The sequence below is a fragment of the Ctenopharyngodon idella genome, chromosome 14 (genome assembly GCF_019924925.1).
Source record: "Ctenopharyngodon idella isolate HZGC_01 chromosome 14, HZGC01, whole genome shotgun sequence".
NCBI classification, from domain to species: Eukaryota; Metazoa; Chordata; class Actinopteri; order Cypriniformes; family Xenocyprididae; genus Ctenopharyngodon; species Ctenopharyngodon idella.
Genome location: NC_067233.1, coordinates 14,069,075 through 14,091,202, shown reverse-complemented (window position 1 = coordinate 14,091,202; position 22,128 = coordinate 14,069,075). Strand labels below are relative to the sequence as shown.

The 22,128-nt window shown below is 36.3% G+C and overlaps 1 long non-coding RNA gene across 2 annotated transcripts; it reads left to right on the top strand.

Annotated features, from left to right (window-relative positions):
• The first annotated feature begins 1,054 nt into the window (after positions 1–1,054).
• Positions 1,055–21,972, top strand: LOC127494884 (uncharacterized). Of its 2 annotated transcripts, none has more exons than XR_007925003.1 (7): positions 1,055–1,349; positions 7,150–7,259; positions 8,879–8,970; positions 9,747–9,788; positions 9,902–10,060; positions 15,444–15,555; positions 20,226–21,972. It is a non-coding gene; the product is annotated as an uncharacterized LOC127494884 (long non-coding RNA). The 2 variants fall into 2 exon arrangements; XR_007925002.1 differs by lacking the exon at positions 1,055–1,349 and adding an exon at positions 2,734–2,845.
• Positions 21,973–22,128: the final 156 nt, after the last annotated feature.

The following is a 22,128-nucleotide window of genomic DNA, read 5'->3' as shown; positions in this document are numbered from 1 at the left end:
CCTAGGTCTCGTGGACTTAATTGACACGCGTACGCGGCAGCCATTGTAAGTCCACAAGACCAAAAGTGCATAGAAGTGTGCCATTTGGGACAGGGCCTAAGAAGAAGCCTCACTGCTTACATGGCTATCTGCTGTCTCAGACAACGACATCTTTGTCTCTGTGTGTCGGACACCGTAGCTTCTCTAAAAGTGCTTCAAAAGGGAGGGGTGAGCACGGTGCTTAGCCGTCGGTTGCAATTCGCAACCTCACCGCTAGATGCTGCTAAAATTTACACACTGCAAAACTTTGAAATTGTTTGCTGCAAAGATTATTTTCTCCATCTTTATGACAGACAGCTACAGTACTTTCAGTTTTATTGCTGATTTACATTTGCATAAAGTTTTTAAACTTAACTTTTCGCTGTCACTTATGTCACTGTAAGTTAGCAACTCTAATTGAAAACGAATGAGTTGAGGTCGTACCTATGCGATGTAGTCGTACCCATGATTGACACGCAAGGCTGAACTCTTTGGCCTCACAGTGTACTTTACATACAGACAGACTGTCTGAGAGGTCTCTAGTATCCTCTCCTCAATGAATCATAATGAAGGATTGTGCTGATTTTTGTGAGGGCTGCTGTGGAGAGTGTATCATAAAACGATGATTAATGCACGTCATTCACAGCCTGCAATGCAGATATCAGAGCTCTCATATTGATGAGCAGAATGACACCATGAAGATTATAAGTCGACTTCCTAATAGCAGTCTGAGTTTCTAACAGAGTACGTTTCCTTCCCACTTGTATTCTATCAGATACACACTGTGAATTTTATCTCAAATCTGGACATTCTCAGATTAAACCGCAGCTTCATCACTGTTGAATTGGATAAAAGAATCAATTATTGCTCTGAGACTCTTTCTTGTGATCCAAAGAACTCGACTTCCTCCTCTGCAAAACTTGATAGCCTGTCATCCCTACCCCTGCTGAAGCTGTCGCTCTCTTATTGCCCTACAGATGGCACTGTGCCTCTTAGTTTTCAATGCATCTTTGACCATATGTATTTCTTTCATTTATTGTGCATCTGTTTTGTATGTGTGTGTGTTGAGCCATATACGTGCCATCTAACTCCATGTCTCTGGATGAACAGCAGCAGGTGATGTGTGATTTACTAAATCTTACTCAGCAGAGGCAAGGTGAGGTGAAGAGTGTGTGTCAGTGTGTGCGCGAGTGTGTGCGTTAAGCCTCCGGCTGCTGAAAAGGTTAGATATATTGATTTTGTACCTAAGAGACAGACTGGAACAGGGAGACAAATGGACTACAGTGGAGGAGCTGTCTCATCGGGGCCCCTACCATGTCAGTCCCCTTAAGGTAGAGATAAAAGTTCTCCATCTCTCTGTCCATGTAATCTATCCTCCCATTTCTCATCTTTTCTGCCTCTTCCTCTGAATATGATGCTGTATTTGGTTTTCACTCTTTTATCCGCTCACTCTCGCTCTCTCTCTTTTGAGATGACCAGTGTACTATGCTGTTTGACAGCAGTGTTGCTTCAGAGATGGTCAACGTGACCCTGTTTATATTGAAGGCATAGCTCACCCAAAAATTAACGTTCTGTCAATATTTATTCACCCTCAAGTTGTTCGAAAGTCATATTATTTTCCATGCAATAAAAGAAGAATTGCAGCTGAATGTTTGAGCTGCTTTCATTTATACAATGAAAGATGATATAGGCCACAGGGACTGTTAAAGCAGTGTTTCCCAGCCACTGTGCCGCGGTTGTCAAGCATGCCGTGGAAAATTACCAAATGCCAAAAAATAAATAAATAAAATAAAATAAGTACTATAAAGTTATCGTCGATGTCAGGCGGAAACCTTGTATATCTATATTTCGTCTTTTTTTTTATAGAGTATGCTATAGAGTACCTCAGGGATGACGTGTTTTTGTAGGCAAAACCCGGAAGTGAGTTAGCATTTTAGGACTTCTGGTTCCATTGCCCTGAAGTCAATGGGTTTGTTTTTTTAACGGGTTTTTGCTAAATTGCCTGAAATAAGGTCTGTAGTTAACAAAGCCTCTAAATATTTTCACGTTTTGATCTATGACAGAAAACACACCAGTAATAACCTGCCTGTGATTTTTTTTAAACCTTTATTGTGTCTTAAAAACGGCAGTTGCTAACAAATCGCTAAAAGGGACTACTTCCTTTGGCGGGGACTTTAGACGTCATCATGACAAACAGGACATTTGGACAGCATTTCTCATGAAAAAGTGGATAAGTATTCATACACAGCGCAGATTATAATCAGCGAGCATGTTTTTATATAAAGTTGTTTTCTAAATAAAGTTTGAGGAAGCTTGGTGGTGGTGACGTTGATCCGCGACCATGGTGTGCTGTAGTCCGTTTATAGCCTACTGTTAGCTTTTTATATCTGACGACTTTATTTAGGCTTCAAAATGTATAAATGTTGTGTTAACTTGTAAAGATTATCTTGATAGACAAAACGTGTAAGTGTCATAACCCTTTGTTAAACACAGAGCATATTTTTTGCGATTTTCCAAAAGTCTACTGGAAAAATGCATAGGCTTTCGATCGAGGAAACCCGTGCGCCGCTAATTTCCGGGTTGGCCTACAAAAACACGTCATCCCTGAGGTACTCTATTGGTCACTCTTTATGCCTGTATGTGGGTTTTAAAAATATTTAACGAATGAAAAGGATTTAAAAGAGCTTGTGACAAAACCTCGTAACTCAATTGGATCCGCAAACTGTCAGTCAAACCTCATAGCTCCGCCCCGCCTCTATCGTGAATGAAGTGCCACAGCAGCCACGCGCAGTTTGGTGATAGATTACTGCTTGTTTGCAGTGCAAAGGTAAATAAATACCTAACGTTTGGGGAAAAGTACAACGTTTTCTTTGCTCAAGAAACACTATGTCTATAAAAGCTAATGTTTTATATATTTGAAGAGCGGAGAAGAGTCGTAGTCTGAATTTTACGTCTAGCTGTAGCCAGTATGCTAACTGTTTTAAATATCTAGCTTCGATTAAACACTGTGTCATCAGAGAGATTTGTGTTTTGTCCGTTACTGGAACAGCCGCATTTTCATCTATTATATCATGAGATTTTGTCCAAATGTATTCAAAAACAAGAAAAATTGAGCTCCCATATAGCTACAATAAACGTTAAAACCTGCAAGATAATGAAAACGTCAGATGCGGCTGTTCCAGTGATGGACAAAACACATCTCTCTGTCGCTAGCTGATCAAAAACCTCGGCTGAGCTTGATTTTCAAAAAATGTTAGTATTATAATGACACATGCGCGTTTGACATATATAAAGCAACAACATCAACTTTGATGACACCGTGTTTAATTCTTTAAAAATATACGAGATTTCCGCCCACCCTACAGCGACGATATGTAAATTTGTTGTTTTTACTTATCAAAACTGTACCACGGCGAGAAAAAGTTTGGTTAACACTATTAAAGGGATAGTTCACCCAAAACCGAAAATTTTGTCAGCATTTACTCGCTCTCAAGTTGTTCCAAAACCGTTAGTTTGTTTCCTATGCACGAAAGAAAATATTTTGAAGAATGTTGATAACCAGACAGTTGATGGTAGCCATTGACTTCCATAGTATTTTTCTTTTCCTACTATGAATGTCAGTGACTCCCACCAACTTTTTTTATTTATTTATTTTTTTTTTGGGGGGGTCAGATCACAAATGTACAACACTAAATACAAGTATAAAAAGGGTCTGATCCCGCAAAGCATGTTCAGAGGTACTCAGAAATGTGTGTGAACACATTGTACTTGGTGCACAGTAATGATGTCTAGTCAGAGATCCACTCCTCAGCATAATCTGATGCATGTTAATACGGTGTGTATTCGTTGTTCACACACTGATGTGCATCAGTCTTTATCTCTGACTTCATCCTTCAAAGCATGCTGATATTAGTTGCTCTCCGTTTATATTAGTTCTTCATGTGTTTGGGGGTTAATTGATCTCAAACATGACTGGCTTGCTTATTGTGCAATTTATATGGAAACTTAATCAAGCCTGGCAGGTTTGCCATGCATCTTGGCAGACTGAAATAGCCGATATGTCCTCTCTTCAGTCTGTAATATACACACTTTTCATGCATGTATACACATAAACATAAATACTGAATTTAGGTTCACTGATCATTGTCAGATATGTTGTGTCTGCAAATCTGGCTCCATTGACTAAAGAATATATTGACTCATGAAGCAGTGTGTTTGTGTGTGTGTGTGGTGGTCTGGTTTTGCATTGTGGGGAATGATGGAAGAAAAACAGCTTCATAAACATACCAAATAATGTCTTCATGACAATGATAGCAGCTGGAGTTGGGCTGACTGTGAACTCAGTGTGTTAATTCAAGCTTAAATTGTTCAGCTGGTATGAAAATTAAATAAAGGTCAGGGGGGTATGATTAAATTTATTTATTTTTTTACCACATATGGTATGCGTTGGTTCAGTAGCGTTTTAGTGATATTTGTAGGATGTGTGTGTGTGTATTTAAAACAAATCTAAAATTACAAGATTGTCATTTGCTAATTTAATAATTAATAAAATATAAATAGTTAATTTAATACAGTTCTAACAAAATTAATGTTAATTAACATTAATTAAATTTATTAAAATAATTATTTGAAAGAATTATAAAATAAACAACAATTATAATGTAACTAAATTATATAAATTATTCTGTGTGGTGCAGAATTATTTCATAATTACATTTTCTTTTTAATAATCACTATTTTTACTCAAAGGTGCTTTCAAATCCAGTTTAACCACAGGAGTTAGGGGATAGAAAATTGGCTCAGTATAAAAATAACAGAAGTCAATGGAAAGTCTTCATCCAAAGCTGGGATGTAAGCATGCATGGTTGTGACTTGTATGTGTGACTTGTATGTGTGTTAGTCAGGCATGGAATCAGAGACCTGCTGTGCTGTAGGTCACATACAGAGACCTACATCTGATCTCTCTCTCTTTGTTCTCTCCCACACACACACAGATGAGTCATTTAGACTGGGTTGCCATCTCTCAACAGCTCATTGTGATGTCTTTGAGTTATTCTGACTGTGACAGGTTTGGGCTTGTTATAGTTAATATACAGGCAACACATGAAATTAAATGAATTATTCAAGAACACAAAAACTACTGGCCTGTTTATGAGCTATAGTGGCTCTGCTCTCATTTCTATCAGACAGGTCTCTACAAAGCAAATCTGTCTCTTAATCACATGCTTCACATTTAATGGGTGCATTGAGGTGTGAGTTATGTGAAAGACTGAAAATGTGTTATTCTATGGGAAGTTGTCTGTGTCCAAAGATGGTGCAGAAAAAGTTTAAACGAGTGGCTGTCTGATTTATGTTGTCCCAAAAGAATCATTGTGCTTTTAACTCAATGAATATGAGAACCTCTCCAGATCAGGGGCATAAATTTTATCTGACAGTAAACAAAATTTCTCAAGAGCAATTTTTGAAGGGGAAACAAATAATACAGCCAAAATTTTACTTATAAGGATATTTGTAACATTACACAGAAGAAAACCTTACTACTGTTATTAGTGTAGCATGGAGACTGTGCCATTATGCTCAATGTTTCTCTTTGGTTCAATAAAAAAACTGACTAAATTGACCAAAATATTCTTCTTCAAAACCATTTATTTATTGCAATATTTTTGAAGTTGAAGTAAACAAGCTCCCAAACAAGCTAGGTAACATTATAATCGTTAACATAGCGGACTCACGGAAAAAATACATCAGTTATCTTTTTTATTTATTTATTTATTTTATATTATGACTAATTACTCAGCATCATCTGTATTAAAGAGAAAATAATCACTTCATCTGATATTTTTGAATTAAATAGCCTTGACAGCCTACTTACAAGAGTTCTACTACTGTCTGAACAACTGTTCTCTCCAGCCGCCGGACTTGTGTGTGTGACCCTGCACCCCAATGTGCCTACTATCCACCCTATCCGCCCTAAATAGTATTGAAAATGACTAATGTCACATACTATTTAGGATGGATAGTATGCACATTGAGACGCAGGCTAGGTGACGTGCGCGGTGGACCAAACCACTGTGAGGCAAGGGAGAGGGTGACTCAAAATGTTTCTAAACTTAAAACGCCCATTTGCGTTTGTATTGTTTTACTACTTACACAACTATTTTAAGTATATATCATTTATTTACAATACTTAGCGTGGTTTTTAATAATATTTTTTGGGGGGTACAGCACTCCTGACCCCACCCCCCACGATTTACGCCCCTGTCTGTGATGAAAGGACAGAGAGAAATCATGAGAATATTTTCATTAAGATGATGCTTTCAGAAAGTGTGACAAAAGAGAGATCACTGACTAGAAGTATGAAATGATTTAGTTGTAATGACCTTATTGTGAAGAGCTTCTGAATATACTTGTGTGAGAGGGTGCACCAAGATGGGGAGCTTCACTTTGTGGTCATTGACAAGGTTTTAGTACAGCAGTTTTGAATGAGACAACAATCACAGTGTGCCCAGAATCTTCAATAAAACATGACTATTTTTTATTATTTTTTACTTTATTTTGTTATTTTTATTACCGAAAACAATAATGTTGTGAATTATTATTATTGTTAATATTATTACTAAAATAACTGCTTTATATTTTAGTATATTATAAAATGTAATTTATTCCTGTGATGCAAGGCTGACTTTTCTACAGCCATTCCTCTAGTCTTCAGTGTCACATGATCCTTCAGAAATCATCTGATACGGTGCTTAATAAATATTTCTTATCATTACAAATGTTCAAAACAGTGCTCATTTAATACTTGTGCAATATAACAATAAATTGCAATGTATTTATTGCTAGTAAAATATTTTATGTTATCAGAATATAGGGTTACGTTTGAATGCCCAATAATGGTGAAAACTGCTTTTTATGTTGGTATGACATTGTTTTAGTTATGTCTGCATAATAATCTGGAAAAGGAGAATGTATTTTAACATTAAAATAATGATATGCTGTACCTTAAATTACTGTGAAAGGAAAGTATTATTGTATAACAATCCTTGTGTTATTTTGACAGAATAAAACTGCTGCTGTGTATGTGTGCCACAGGCTACAGTGAATAATCAAAATGATTTTTTTTTTCTCCAGAGAACGAGAGAGGGAGTTATAGAAAGAGTGAGTCTTTGAACAAGTACGCCTCTCCCTACAGTTCCAGGACCTCTCCACTTTAGACACCTGAAGAATGCCCACTTCAGAAGGTGTGAAACATCAAAGATTCTTTTCACACACACACACACACACACACACACACACACACACACACACACACACACACACACACACACACACCTACCTCTTCATTCCCCCTCTCTCTCACAGACAGACACTGGCAAATATTCTTGCATTGCTGTGACATTTTTCCTTTCCTGCGTTGGCAAAAAGTACAAAAAAAAATCATAACAAAGGAGATTGACAGAGCATGCTAGGACACTGAAACATCTCTAGCTTTTTTTTTTTTTTTTTTGGTCAGCAGAGCAGTTTGAACTAATAAGACTTTGAAAGGCACTGCAAATCGAGTATGGGGACAAGGACGCATAGCATTGCACAGATGTCTTATTACAGGAATTACACTTTAAGGCTGACACTCTGTGGCTAAATCTATCCTAGATTCGAACACTGCTGTGCCTTACCTGTAGAGCTACCTACAAAAGCTATATTCGGACCCATTAGAGTTATCACTGGACATTAAAAGGCCCCCAGGGAGCTCAAAACCTAGAGAGTGAAGCAGTTTGTTTTTTGGAATGGGCGATAATTGTCTCTAGACTATAGAAAGTTCTTGTTTTAAACTGACACTTTAACAATAGTATCTACTGATGGCAATTCAAAGCTCCAATAATGTTTAGGTTGTGTCAGATATCATTATACCAAAATTCCTTATGGTCATAATATCAGGGTCAATATTAAATGTAAAACTGTCATCACTGTGTATATAGACGTAGGTCTCTGAATGATGCCGTTTGACTACAGCAGTGAGGGACACTATTTTCACAATGGGCCTTTCTCTTGAGAAACAAATGAAAATGTTTCATAAGTGACCAGAAGGGGGCATTGTGGGTCTATAGCATATTTTGTATCTGAATCTCTTGATAAATGGCAATGTGCTGATGAAACCAAATGATAACTCAAACAGTGCCGGCCGCCATGACAGAATAGATGCTGTCTAAAAGGTGTATGTGAGGAGAGGAAAGGACATGATTGAGTTGAACAGAGGAATTGAGTGAGTTCTGGTTAAGTGAGTATTGGCGTGAGCGTGTCTGTGTGTGAGGGCGGCCTGCCGTTAAATGATTCTTCTATTCCTAAACTGAGCTTTTTGGCAATTACTGCCTTTCAGGATTATGGGTGCGCTCAAATGTCAGGGTTTCTCTTTTGGTTGGGATTCCAAAGCACCGTCCAATTCTAGTGTTTGAGGAGCCAGTGGATGGCATGCTGGACACAGATAGGAGATAGTCCAGCCCTCATTTAGCCATTCATGATGCTCACTGCATGTTTCTCAGCCAGTATGATGGGCTCTTTGTGTATGAATGATCTAGCTGTACTTCTGGAAAGGAAATTGCTGAAAAAGTTCCCTAGAATTAGCTCAATGGCTCCCTAGAAGCCGCGCTGGAGTTTTCAGTTTTGTTTTGTTGAAGTTTTGTTTTATTGAAGGTGTTTTCTCTAAGGAAAAAAAATGTGGGGGAAAAAGAGAATAAACTGGGACAAATGTTGACATTGAGCTTAAATAATGTGTAAAAATGGCATATCTCGAATAATTTGGTCTTGAAGCTATTTGATGAGAAATGCTTGAGTTAATATTGACATTTCTGCCATTTTAATGCAGACTTTCGTATCTTGGAAATATCTGAGCACAGTTAATGATAAAGTTGTGGTATCTTTGCAAACTCCAGAGAAGACACAAGTGACATTATCAAGGTATTTTTTTCTTGCTTCTTGAGAAAAATCTTAGAAGATGCTTAAGCACATTTGATCTCTATTTAATCTAAATGCTGTATGAAAAATGCCGTCTAAGAGAAACATTCTAATCTCATATGTGTTTTTTTCCTTTCTTTCCTATATATTCCTTTCTTTCCTTTTATATATTGGAAATTTATCATTCAGTATTGGATATTTCAGCATTTGTGTCTATTTTTACATGCATGTAAAATTAATCTACACTGGAAAAAAAAAAAAAAAAATCTGTCATTTTTACAAAATAAAACTGGCAGCTGTGGTTGCCAGAACAATTCTGTAAAAATACAGTAAAAATGTAAACATATTTTACTGTATTTTACTGTAAAATTAAATTAAATGTAAGGTTAAATCTATTGCAGTTTTTTTCCGTGTATAATACAGGAACTTATTGTTAACATTTAACAGCTTTTTAGCTGTTGAATTTTTACAGTTAAAATTACAATAATTGTTTACAAGGTAATTCTGACAGTTAATCTTTAAAAACGAATTATTTAATAACATTTTTTTTTTTTTTATTCTAGTAGTTTCATTATTCTTTTTTATAGCATTTTTATAGAATTTTAGCATTGGCCATTAATTAGTTATCTGCGATTTAATATGAAAATTATTTGTGAACTATAAATGGTTCATCTCCCTAAAATTATTAATCACTTGTTAAATGTTTTATTTTTAAGTTCTTTTTTTTAGGGTTAGTCAGTAGTAATTCATCCATTCTCCAAACCACTTATCCTCTCCAGGGTTGCAGGGATGCTGATGTCCAGTGAAGTCCAGTGTCACAGGTGAGGAAAACTTTGGACAGATGGCCAGGCCATCACAGGGCTCACACACACACATTTGCAGTACCATTCACACCTACGGACAATTTAGTATCTCCTGTTCACCTACGATGCAGGTTTTTGGATTGTAGGAGAAACTGGTGCACCCGGAGGAAACCCACGCAGACACGGAGAGAACGTGCAAGCTCCACACAGAAAACGCCTTCATTGCTCAGCCGGGACTTGAACCGGGGAGACCTTCTTGCTGAGGCAACAGTTCTACCCACTGAGCCACCGTGGGTACCCCTAATACTAATTATATTATGCTTAATTGAAGAACAGCAGAAATCTATAGAAAGTCTCCATTTAGATAGTGAGGTAAAATAAGGTTTTCTGTACATGTTTTTCCAGACTGAACAGTTGAAATGGTGTCATAACTATGAGACAGATGTACACACAAAAGAGCATTTCTGACCATATGTGTGTGTTTTGTGCATATGTCAGAGAATGAGGGAGAAAATAGTCTGGTTTTGCTTTGAATCTCTCTTTGTTCAGCTACACAGCTTGGCATCTTTTCATACAGCTTGATCTGATCATCTCAGGGAACTCACAATTCACTATGTGTGACATTTCGACACAATGCACGACAATAGATGAAAGTCAACGTGTAAAACAGTTCCGAATGATTACAGACAATGTAATGGCTTCTGAATATATTCCACAACATTTGACATACTGCTAAAAACATCTAGCTGCAAACCTCTTTGAATTCACCACCCAACCACAAAGCTTTGCTTCAAATTGCACCCTTGTGTCACCTGTCTGAATTTATCCCTTCAAATCCGTCAGTTGATTCTTTCTTTATATTTCCTCTTCTCTACATTTCTCTCCAGCCTCTTTGCCCTTGTCTTTCTGGCCTTTGCACTGTAGGTCCGTGGGGCTGCTCATGGTGCAAAGCATCTGTCATGGACTAGAGGTGGGCCAACCTAACATGTTCTCTGGGTTTAGCCTTGCTGTAGTGGGCATAAAGTAGCATCTCACCTGCCCTGCCCTGCCCTCGGCTGAATGGTCGTTACTCTAACAGGTAGAGACACCTAGAGCAAATCTTCCTCCATCTCTTCATTAAGAGATAATTAGCTTTTTATTCTCTAAGGATTGTGACCCTGCTGACGAGATGTCCCTGAAATGGCAAACCTCGTGTAATAGAGCTACAGCAAAACACATTCTTGTTCGGTGTCTCTCTTTCTTCCTTGCGCTCTCTCCATTCCTTTTGTGCTCCCACTGGCCTTCTCAGCCTCTAACCCCTGAGTGAGTTTAATTGCTGCTTTCCTGTTAAACTGCCAAAGCCTGAGGGGATGGAAAGAGAATAAAGAGAAATGATAATAGAGATAATCATAAAGAGCAACGCAAGGGAAGAGAACTCCGACTGTTTATGGGCTGCTGAGGAGCGTCATGAACTAATTTACACTATAAACACTTCTCTTGGGCTCCACTCTCTTTTTCATTGTATCGTTGCGTTATTGTACTGCTTATGCAAACGCCTCTGACGGTTTTTTGAAAATGCTGGAACCTGGTCGGGCGAAGCTCCAAAGCAGCATTTAATTAGTGATGTTTTATGGGCTGTCTTGCCTCGTGCAGAAGACACAGGTAAAAAGCTCTCAGGGCTTGATGAATGGTAAGGTTATTCGAGGAGCGCTTTTATTATCTGAGGTAAATCTGCTATTGGGGATGAGAATAAAAACACATGCTTGCTTGTGTTTCACAGTGGGATCCACAACTATATATCAAGGATGGAAAGATTACAAATGTTCTTGCATAGTAGATGTAAGAATGAATAAACGGGGCTAATGCTAGATTGGTATTAAAAATAAATAGCTTGGACTTTTTTTTTTTTTTTTTTTTTTTTTTAATATGATTGAAAAGTATCCAAAGCTGTATTGCTGGTTTAAGGTGGCCTAGATGGTCGCCAGCTGGTTTTATCTGGTTGCCTAAAATGAAAATTGTCATCATCTACTCATTCATACCAGTGGGTTTTTTCGCTGTAGAACATAAAAGGAGGTGTAAGAATGTCTATACATGCTGCCCTTTTTTTTATACATCAAAAATGGACAATGACCAGGGGGCTATATGCTGCAAAAGGACACAAAATCACCATGAAAGTACATTGTCCAAAATATCTTCTTTATTGTTCCATGGAAGAAAGAAAATCATACGGATTTCAAATGACACAAGAGCAAGAAAATTGGTAGATTTTTTTGGGTGAACTATTCTTTTAATGTTACAAATATTTGCAAACGTGCATCGCAATAACTTTGAATATATATAAGACCTTTTTTGTATAAATTCTAATTGAAAGCAGTGTACTTTTTGGAAAAATATAACAAGCACTTAGGTTTAAATCAGTCTGTTTTATAGTCCCGAGACCTGCACCGACTATTTTTGCATCTCCTTTGTATTTTTGCCACTTAGTGCCAGAAATGGCACTCGCTTTGGAGTAAAGAGAATCTGTTCAAAGCAAAGAGATATTGCATGTATCCAAGCAGCCAAATGTTGAGAAATCATCTACTTCTGGCTTAATATGGAGGATTCGCCTTAAGGTGCCAATTTCTTTTAACACCTCTGTTTGTATACTTTGAATGTGTTAGCTCACTTTATTTAGAACAATAGTGTAAAGGTTTAACTTCGTAGAAAAAACAGCTCAGTGGCAGTAACATACTAGAATACACTTGCATTTACTGCAAACACTCACTTGGCCAGGGGGTCCTGTTCCTGCGATATTGCTCAGTAGTAAACATAATCTTGTGAACATCGCTGAATAAACCTTGTTGTGAGTCGTCTCCCTGTCTTTACTCCCTCTGGCAGTTCATTTTACATTTTATTATGCCTCATAAACAGAGCGAAATGAAAACTCGTTCCACGTGTGAGCATCTATGAGTAACAAACAATGCGATAGGCTGATTTGATGGCCTGAATGATTGATTTAGAGGAAGGCAAATTAGTCTCGTGGGATGTGTATGAGTTCAGGTCACCTGCTCTCGCTGCATGAGATGGTGGGATATATTTAGAATATGGAATGATTGATTCTGGCTTTCATTAGGTTTATGTTTATGTTTGGATGCTGCATATGTAGATAAGCTTCACATGTTGGTCATACGAGAAACTGTTTTTAGAGAATGTGTGTGCCTTTTCTCCCATCACCTATAAATAAATCATGCCTTTCTGCTGGCTCAAGAAATCAGCTTTGACATATATACTTAATCACTGAAATATGTAAATCAACTGAATACCGGAGGCTTTATGTTCTTGAAATTATTATAAGGGGTCGTGAAAATAAGTGTGTGTGTGTGTGAGGGAGAGAGAGATAGAGCGTTGGAGAATGAGATCTAGGCTTAAAAAAAGAGGGGGATCTGAAAGAAATAAGCTTGAAATGGGATTCATTTAAATAGACCTCACTAATTTTGTCCAACATTAATTTGAGCTATTTAAATCATGTTAGTGTGCCAATTAGCTGACCTAATCTAAGCTAGCTGAAATGCCTGCCATGATTGCAGAGTTATTTGTGTATCTGTTAGTAACTCTAATTCATTCTGACTTCTCTTGGCTGTGAAGACGGGTCTCCACGCACACACATATACGCTGTCAAGCATTAATTGGCCCCCGCTAATCATTTATGAACACTAAGTTCATTATTTTCGGTAAGTCGCCATGCCGTCCACACCTCTAAGCATGCATGACTGCTTTAAACACTCTTGGTCACAAGCCACAACAGAAGATATTAAGTGGTTTAACGTGTTAGTGTCGCTCTATTTGTGGAGATAACGTTTAGTTATCAGGTGCACAATTCAATTACTGGGAAAGGTACAAAATGCTGAAAAATCAAATTTGCTCTCCGTGCTAAATGACAGGGATATTTGAACGGTAAGCAGATACAGGCTGTTTGATCTTCACACAGGTTCTGGTGTGCGTTAGATCGTTCCTGCTAATTAAGACTCCTATCAACAGTGTTACTCTGCCTTCTCCTCGGTAATGTGAACAAATATGATTAATGGGAAGAAAGAGGAGAAGAGTGACTGAATGAGGGGTGGAGAGAGATACAGAGAGACACAGAGAGAGAAAAAAAAAAGAGTTGCATGGTCTGCACCTTTCAGTATACTGGTTCTATAAAAAACAGCCAAAAAAAAAAAAAAAAAAGGAACCTAAACATTTGATTTGTATATTTTAGAAATATTTTTTAATGAAATATTTGACTTTATGATTTCCGGTTCCATTAATGGTTCTTTACTATCAGTGTAATCTGATTTGTGATGACTTTTATATAAAATAAATTATATATCAATTCATTATATACACATTACCATTCAAAGGTTTGGGGCAGTAGGATTTTTAATGTTTTTAAAAAAAAAGCTCAACAAGACTACATTTATAAAATGTTTACAAAAATACAGTAAAAACAGTAATATTGTGAATTATTATTATTATTATTATTATTATTATTACGATTTCAAATAACTACATTCTATTTAAAGCTATTTAAAAATGTAATTTATTCTTAAAACATTTTGCTGCCTAATATTTTTGTGGACACCATGATGCATTTTTTTCAGGATTTTTTGATGAATAAAATGTTCAAAAGTATAGAAGAATTTGAAACAGAAATATTGTTTAACATTATAATTAACATTATATTAGTTGTTTAGAATAACTTATACTATAGGCCTATATTTCAGACTAATTATTGGTTTGTAAATGTGTAAATGCCTTTTTCAAGAAGTGTAATACATGTATTTCTGATTTGTTTTATCTGAAATAATCTCATCACGTGGCAAAAAGCTCCCAAGAGTGGTGTTGAGTGTAATTTAAAAGTGTTCTGTCTATGAGTCTTTGCTTTTTAAAGACTGATAATAATCATCGAGAATAATTAGTCTTTTTTTTATTATTGTCTCTTTCTTCACTCCCTGGAGAAAACAAAAGTTTACCTGGAAGAGTGCTCATTGAGCGAGAACAAATGAATCCTCCGCACCTGTCCTCTTAAGAACGAGGAAACCCATCCTCTGGAGAGACTGAAAAAAAAAAGATAAATTTCCTTTGAGTAATATAGTTACAAATTAGATAGTAATTTCCTTTACAGTTTTTCGAAGTACAAACTAGGAACAGGACAGTCATTGTAATAATGTCTTGAATAACCTTTAGAAAGAGACAATCATGAAGGCAAACAGAACATTTAGAGAGAGTTATATGTCTCTTTTTTATTCTGTTCTGTTCAAGAAAGTTGGAGACAAAATAGTTGCCTTCAGGGTTAATTATCACAAAATTATGTTAATTTCTATGTCAAGTGTGGTATGGAATACAACCAAATGGTACTATTTTGTACGTAGAGACGGATCGGATGATGAAAGAGAATAGTAAAAGGAGCATCGCTCTTCAAAGAGTTTCTCCATCTAAGTGGTATCAGTGGTATAAATCACTTTTTCTGTTCTGTATTTCAAATGCATGTCTGCAGAACAAATAAGATCTATAATGTAACCGATTCATATGGTTTGTGTATTTTAAACAAGTCTGTCTATGCTAGTGAGACCTTGTGGCACAATTCACATTCCAGGCAAAAAAACTAATACCTACATTCTCGAAAGCTCAGGAAGTCTACCTTTTCTGTCTACTGTGTTTTTTTTCCCCCCTCAGATTGACCTGCAACTTGCATGCTTCCTATTTCCATGGGAACAGTTTGCCCACATTGGATCAGCATCCCCAGAAGTGGGCAGTTGTGTTTTAGGAGAACTCTGCCCTGAAGCAGGTATAAGGCTTGATATTGAAATGTTGGATTTAAGCAATGGAAAAACTGTTCTAAGGTCCACTCGAATCCCCTTAAAGATTCACAAATGGCAGTTGGACCCACAAAGGGATTTTGCTGGCTCTACTGCATAGGTTAGGCAATTTTCTCACAGTAGCTATTGATTTCTGTTTTAAAAATACTGCATAGAATTTCTGTAATTGGTCTGTGAGGCATTAGCAAATAAGAAACTGCAACAACGTCAACAACAAAAATATCTGATTGTCAGAAAATCCACAAATAGACATAACCATTCCTCGTTGAACAATGACAGTTACTTAAATCAGTGATTAGACTTGCATGAAATAACTGATAATGAACAAAAGGTACAAATGAGTTCAAGAGAAAAACTGATTTAAATTTTTCTCTTTCCCCCCCCCCCCCCCCCCCCCCTTATGTGCTCTGTGTAAACGTTACATTTATAGATTTGATGAAAGCAAATGGTCACAGGAGGCTATGTGTTACAGTTTTACCATGGGTAAAGGGTTTTCTTCGTCATGACGTGAAGCGTATATATTGCTTTTTCAAAGACATGTTAAATATACAATTAAGGATTGTCACACAAGCAAGTTCTATTGTTCAGAATAACAGCAATGACCACATGTAATCACAACTGTTGTTATTCAGACCAACGCCAGTGTTTTGAATGAATCAATTGATGAAATGATTTAGTGACTCATTCTAAGGACAGTCACTTGTATTGTTCCTGAATGAATCATTGTTTTGAACAGATCAATTGGGTGAATTATTCAGCGTTCTGACGTAGAACCTGGAAGTACTGAACGTAAAGTAGAATGACGGGAGAGACGAATTTGTTGAATAAAGTCATTATTTTTGTTTTTGTGCACAAAAAGTATTGTCACTTCATAACATTAAGGTTGAACCACTGTAGTCACTTTGACTATTTTAACAATGTCTTTAATACTTCTCTGGACCTTGAATGACGGAAATTACATTGCTTTCTATGGGGGTTAAAAAAACCTCTTATGTTTGGAAGTAAATGAGGGTGAGTAATTAATGACATTTAATGATTAATTAATGATTATTAATGATTTCATTTTTTGGTGAACTAACTCTTTAAGTGTGCATCCACTAGATATTTTATCAGCCCATAAGGCCATGGGAGAGGATTTATGAATTTATGAATCACAACTGACACTGGTAGGTCACATGACAATGGCAAAATGATGAATGTAGTACGTCATAATTACGTTTTCAAAAGAAGTACTCGTATTATGTGAGTTGAGACTGAATGAATCCGTGGTTTTGTACGAATTGTTTGAGCTATCGATTCGTTCACTCATAAAGACAGTCACTTGTTGCCACCTGTTGGCATAAATATATTAACTTGCAGAAACAGTTAATGAACCACTAAATTTGAGGTCCACAGTTTGATCATTTCAAATTTATTTGAATGGAACAGTTGTTTCTGAATTGAAGCTGTATTATTATAATAATTAATTCTAAAATTAATAATTACACATGCTACATTTTTATTTAGTTTTCTGTTATATTAGTTATGGGGGTTGGTACTTTGGAAAGGCCTTTCCATTATCCACAAACTCATTTTCTACAAAGACTACAGAAACATGCCCTGTTGCATTCATTGGCATTGCTTTAATGCTGAACACAATGAACCTTGTATTAAAATGTTGTGAAATGCCCTTTTAATGGAAAAGGCTGCTGCGCGTGTTAAACAAACCTCCCTTCAACACCAGCACTCTCTCTAACACATTACATGCCCACCAAAAAGTCAGATCACAGTGTAATTTTATATAATCAAGTATATAGGGATGCACAGATTTATTTCCTTCTTTCTCTAAATGTAGTTTAGAATTACAATCCAGCAAGACATTATATCAAGCTTTATGAGGCGAAGACTAAACTAATGGACTCAACTTTTAATTTACGCACAGCAGTTGTATTTGTTCTTTATTGACACAAGACAAAGGGTTAACAATAGATTTATCAAGGAAATTGCCCACATATGACATTAGGTCCACTTTTAAAATAGTCTTACGCCTGGCTGTGTTCCTCTGAAGTCTCATGCGAGTGCCTGGTGCATGGTCTCGCTTCTAAATATTCTCTTTTGCCAGGAGCGTGCGCAGCTCGGATATGAAAGCATGGCATGGCATCTTCTTGAACCAAATGATAAAAGAGTGCCACTGCAAAAACCCAGAGGGCCTCCAATGCTTTCATTTAGTGAAGGGGCAGCCGAAGCTGAATCTATCATTAATGAAGAATGAAGAAAAGGAAAAGATCTCTTCTAAATTTACAGGTCTAATAAGATATGCTTCAACAGTTATAATAAAGTAGGGTCAAAGTTGCTCCTTTTATGAATTTTTTACTTCTGTTTATTTATTTAAAGCAAGTTCAACTTGGTTTAACAAACTATTTCACAGGCATTTTTACAGCGTTTATACACTGATGATCTCATCAATACATCCTGTTCAGCTTTTGGCTGTTATATTAGTAAATCTATAAAATTATTTAGTGCAGATATGTGACACATGTTGCAGTCCAAATATCAAAGAGTTTTCCTGTTATATTTTTCAGAAGATATAGTTTATAGTATAGCAAATATAGTTTATTACTGTTCTTGCAACCTGCGTCATTTGAGAGAATGCGAGTGTTCGTTTGCCCATAATATCTCTCTCTCTCTCTCTCTCTCTCTCTCTCTCTCTCTCTCTCTCTCTCTCTCTCTCTCTCTCTCTCTCTCTCTCTAAGTGTGTGTGTAATTTTAGTATGTCCTCATTAAGTAGCAGTGGCTGTGCTAGGTCAGGGCTGCTGGCCTCATTTAAAATCTAAATGCTCAACATTTCTCCTTTCTCTCTCTCTCGCTCCCCGTCTCATTCTCATTTAAATTTTTCTTGTCTTATTTCATTTTCCTCCCCGATGTATCCATTCCAATTAACACCATCTTCATTATCTACCTTGTATCTCTTTCTCTCTTTCTGTCCTATTCTGTTTCTGTTATACCAACCTGTTACACTCTCTCTGTCTCATTTTTTCCCCCCTTCTTTGTCTTTAGACTATAGGCAATTTTTACTTGAGTGAAGAATTCTCTTTCTATCTTATAGAGATACTATTTATCTTATAGCCCGCAGGGAATCAAACACCTACATGGATTCCGCTCTGTGCGACAGACTTCTTAATAAGGATAAAAAGGTTCGACACGTTCTGCTTTTCTGCATTAGCACAACACAGAGTAGACACACTAACTGAATAAAAAAAAATATATATACTTTTTTTTTTTTTTTTCTGTGTATGAAGAATCCTCTTATTAATGGAACGAAATAATTGAAGTGTAAAGAGCATGGGGTGGGAGGGAAAAAAAGAAAACGGCATGATAAAAAAAGAAAAAGAGAGGCAACGCAGGTGATTTAGCTGAATGCCATTTAGTGCTGTTTATAAAAAGTAACTGTTTTGACAATCACTGCACAGATGTTAGAATTCTAAAAAGTGGCATGCAAATGACAGAAATCCAGAGAGATGCAGTGCAGGTTTGAGTTTCTGTAATGGCCGCAAACTACAGAACGAATGAGTAGTGGTATGCTGAACAGATTTAAAGGATTAGTTCACCTAAAAATGAATATTCTGTCATTAAATTCTCAACCTCATATCGTTCCAAACCCGTAAGACATTCTTTCATCTTCGGAACACAAATGAAGATCTTTTTTATGAAATCTGAGAGCTTTCTGTCCCTCCATTGACAACCTACGTAACTTTGACAAACTACCACTTTTGATCCCCAGAAAGGTAGTAAAGAAATCATAAGTACTCACTTTTTTTTTTTTTTTTTTTTTTTTACCACTTTATTTACAAAATATTAATCTCCAATGTGCCTTCTCGACGCATGCGTGTTGTGTTGTTGCCTGAACACTTGGAGATTCATATTTTAATTCCTTAAAATTAATACAGTACATTGTGCCCTATATTTATGGATTTTTTTAGAGCGTAGTTGCGTAGCCTGTCAATGGAGGGACAAAAAGCTCTCAGATTTCATCAAAAAGATCTTCATTTGTGTTCTGAAGATGAACGAATGTCTTACAGATTAGATTGATAAGTAGCATTTTAATATTATCGTTATTTTCGAGAAGATTTGCGAATGCGCAAGAGTAAATTAAAACAATCCAAAAGAACACAGTTTTTAATACACTACCGGGTTAGTGAGTCTCTATGCTCACCCAGGCTGCATTTATTTTTGATAAAAAAATACAGAGTAATATTATGAAATATTTTTTACAGTGATTGAATACTTCATAAACATTTCTTATTATTATCAATGTTTAAAACAGTTGTGCTGCTTAATATTTCTGTGGAAACTATAATAATTTTTTTTTTTTCAGGATTCTTTGATGAATTGCAATTTACCATCACTTTTGATTAATTTAATGCATCCTTGCTGAATGAAATTATTAATTAAAAAAAAACGAAAAAAAACAAAACAAAAACAACAACAACAACAAAAAAAAAGTACTGCTCCCAATCTTTTGAACAGTAGTTTATGCTACATCAGAAGTGGTCCTGTAATGAAATAATATGAAACAAACACATTTCATGCTTTCCTGCCATCAGGAATTTTGTTTGAGTAGATAGAGTATAAAGTTATTAGATGCATTTTATGTTTGCAGATGAAGCACCAGCGTACACATTAATATTTCCAAGTCAATGCTCCTGACAAGTTTGACTGCACAGATGGCAAAAGTGGCCAAGATGAATCAGACGCTTCAAAAGGTGCTGTGCAATGTCAAGACTAAACAAGAGAGTTGACGAATTCCAGGTTAGTTCCCATGTATTATTGTTGATGAACATTTTGTGAGAAGGTATAATGTCATTTTTGAGAGGCCCAAGTTTAATGGCCATAAACAAGAACATGGAGAGTCAGCAGATACTTTTTTATACATTAATTTTGTAATTGTTTTTTTAATATGTTGTCATTGGCATAAAAGACATGACACTTCCAGAAAAACTCCAAAAGGACCCTGAATTAATGTTAAGCAGAAGCATCAGCCAAGTGTAACGGAGTGAGATAGTGAAACAGCAGCAGGATGTTGTAGAGCATTTCTCCACAGACTGAGGAAAAGAGTGATGTTGCTGCAGTCTCATGCCCAGTGAAGAAGAAAAAAAAATAAAAAAATAAACATAATGCATAAACTCAGGATGGCACACTTATATAACACTAAATGGGGACATTATCTTATTCAAAATAGATACGAGAGCTGCAGTCACAGCTATTCTCACAAAGCTATTTGAATGTAAGGGATGAGCCTTTGATAGCAACATAAAACTTTTTATGGATCTAGTAATACTTCGCTACTGGAAGGACAAGTAAAGCAAAAACACATAATCAGTCAACCAGTCTTCAAAAAAGTTTCAGTTCTTGGGCCTTACAGCTTGTGTAGTGGATAGATACAGTAAAACTTGCTGAAGAAAAGTTTAGTGAAAATGTCCAGGCTAATTATGCACTCAAAAAAATATTTTTTTGCTGCTTGTTTAGTTTAATTCAGACGAGCTAAAGCAGCATGGTTATTGAACATCTCGTTATGTTCAATCCACCTACGTTTGTAAAATGGAAGTTGACTTAATCCTTTTGTTTTGTGACTACTTGAATCATTTTTGCTGGCATTTTGCTTTTAATTTCCAGCATGCTTTGCATGTGCCTGAATTGAAAGAGTAAATGTTGAAAGTGTTATTTTTTTTGAGTAAAGGGAAACAGTTTCATGTTCAGTAATGTTGGAGATTTAGAAGAAGTTCTGTTAAGTTGGAGTTTTTGTGGGTGTTGTTGTGTTGAAGAGTAAAGCCTGTGCTCAGGTTGTAGGCGGCAACATGATGACTATGTTGCTTCACTTAGTAAGTAATAACGCCACTAATGCGATTGTATTGACCTGTCTATTCTTATTTGCACCTCCTATAAATTAGATTTAGTAAAAAAAAGAAAAGAAAAAAAGTTAGATTTAGCATGTGACAATATATGCACTGTGCTAGCTGTTTATCTTAATGAAGTAGTTAAAGGGTCATAATTTACTCAACCTCAAGTTGTTCCAAACACATTTGAGTTTCTTTCTTTTTCTGAAAACAAAAGAAGATATTTTAAAGAATGTTCATTAAATTAACTTGCACTTTTCTATGCACTTTTTCAGAGGTAAAACTAAAGCTTTGGGCATACTCGTCTTCTGTGAACAGTAAGACCTGTCTTCTTTGATTTGATTGGTCATCTCACTTATTTTGACATTGACGAGCACTGTTAAACTGTTGAGACAGAGCAACCTAAAAACTTTGTCATCCAAATAACAAACAGAGCTGCGCGTAATGGAGTCAAAGTCCCTTTCAAGGAAAGTATGTTCACTCGGCGGCAACGCCTCCTGGCTGCTATTTCGGGCGTCCAAGACCAAGTCATATCTATCTGAATGGGGGAATCCTGAAATCTCAAAAACTGCTTGGTGAACTTTATTTCACTAATTCCATTCAAAAAGTGAAACTTGTATATTATATTCATTCATTACACACAGACTGATATATTTCAAATGTTTATTT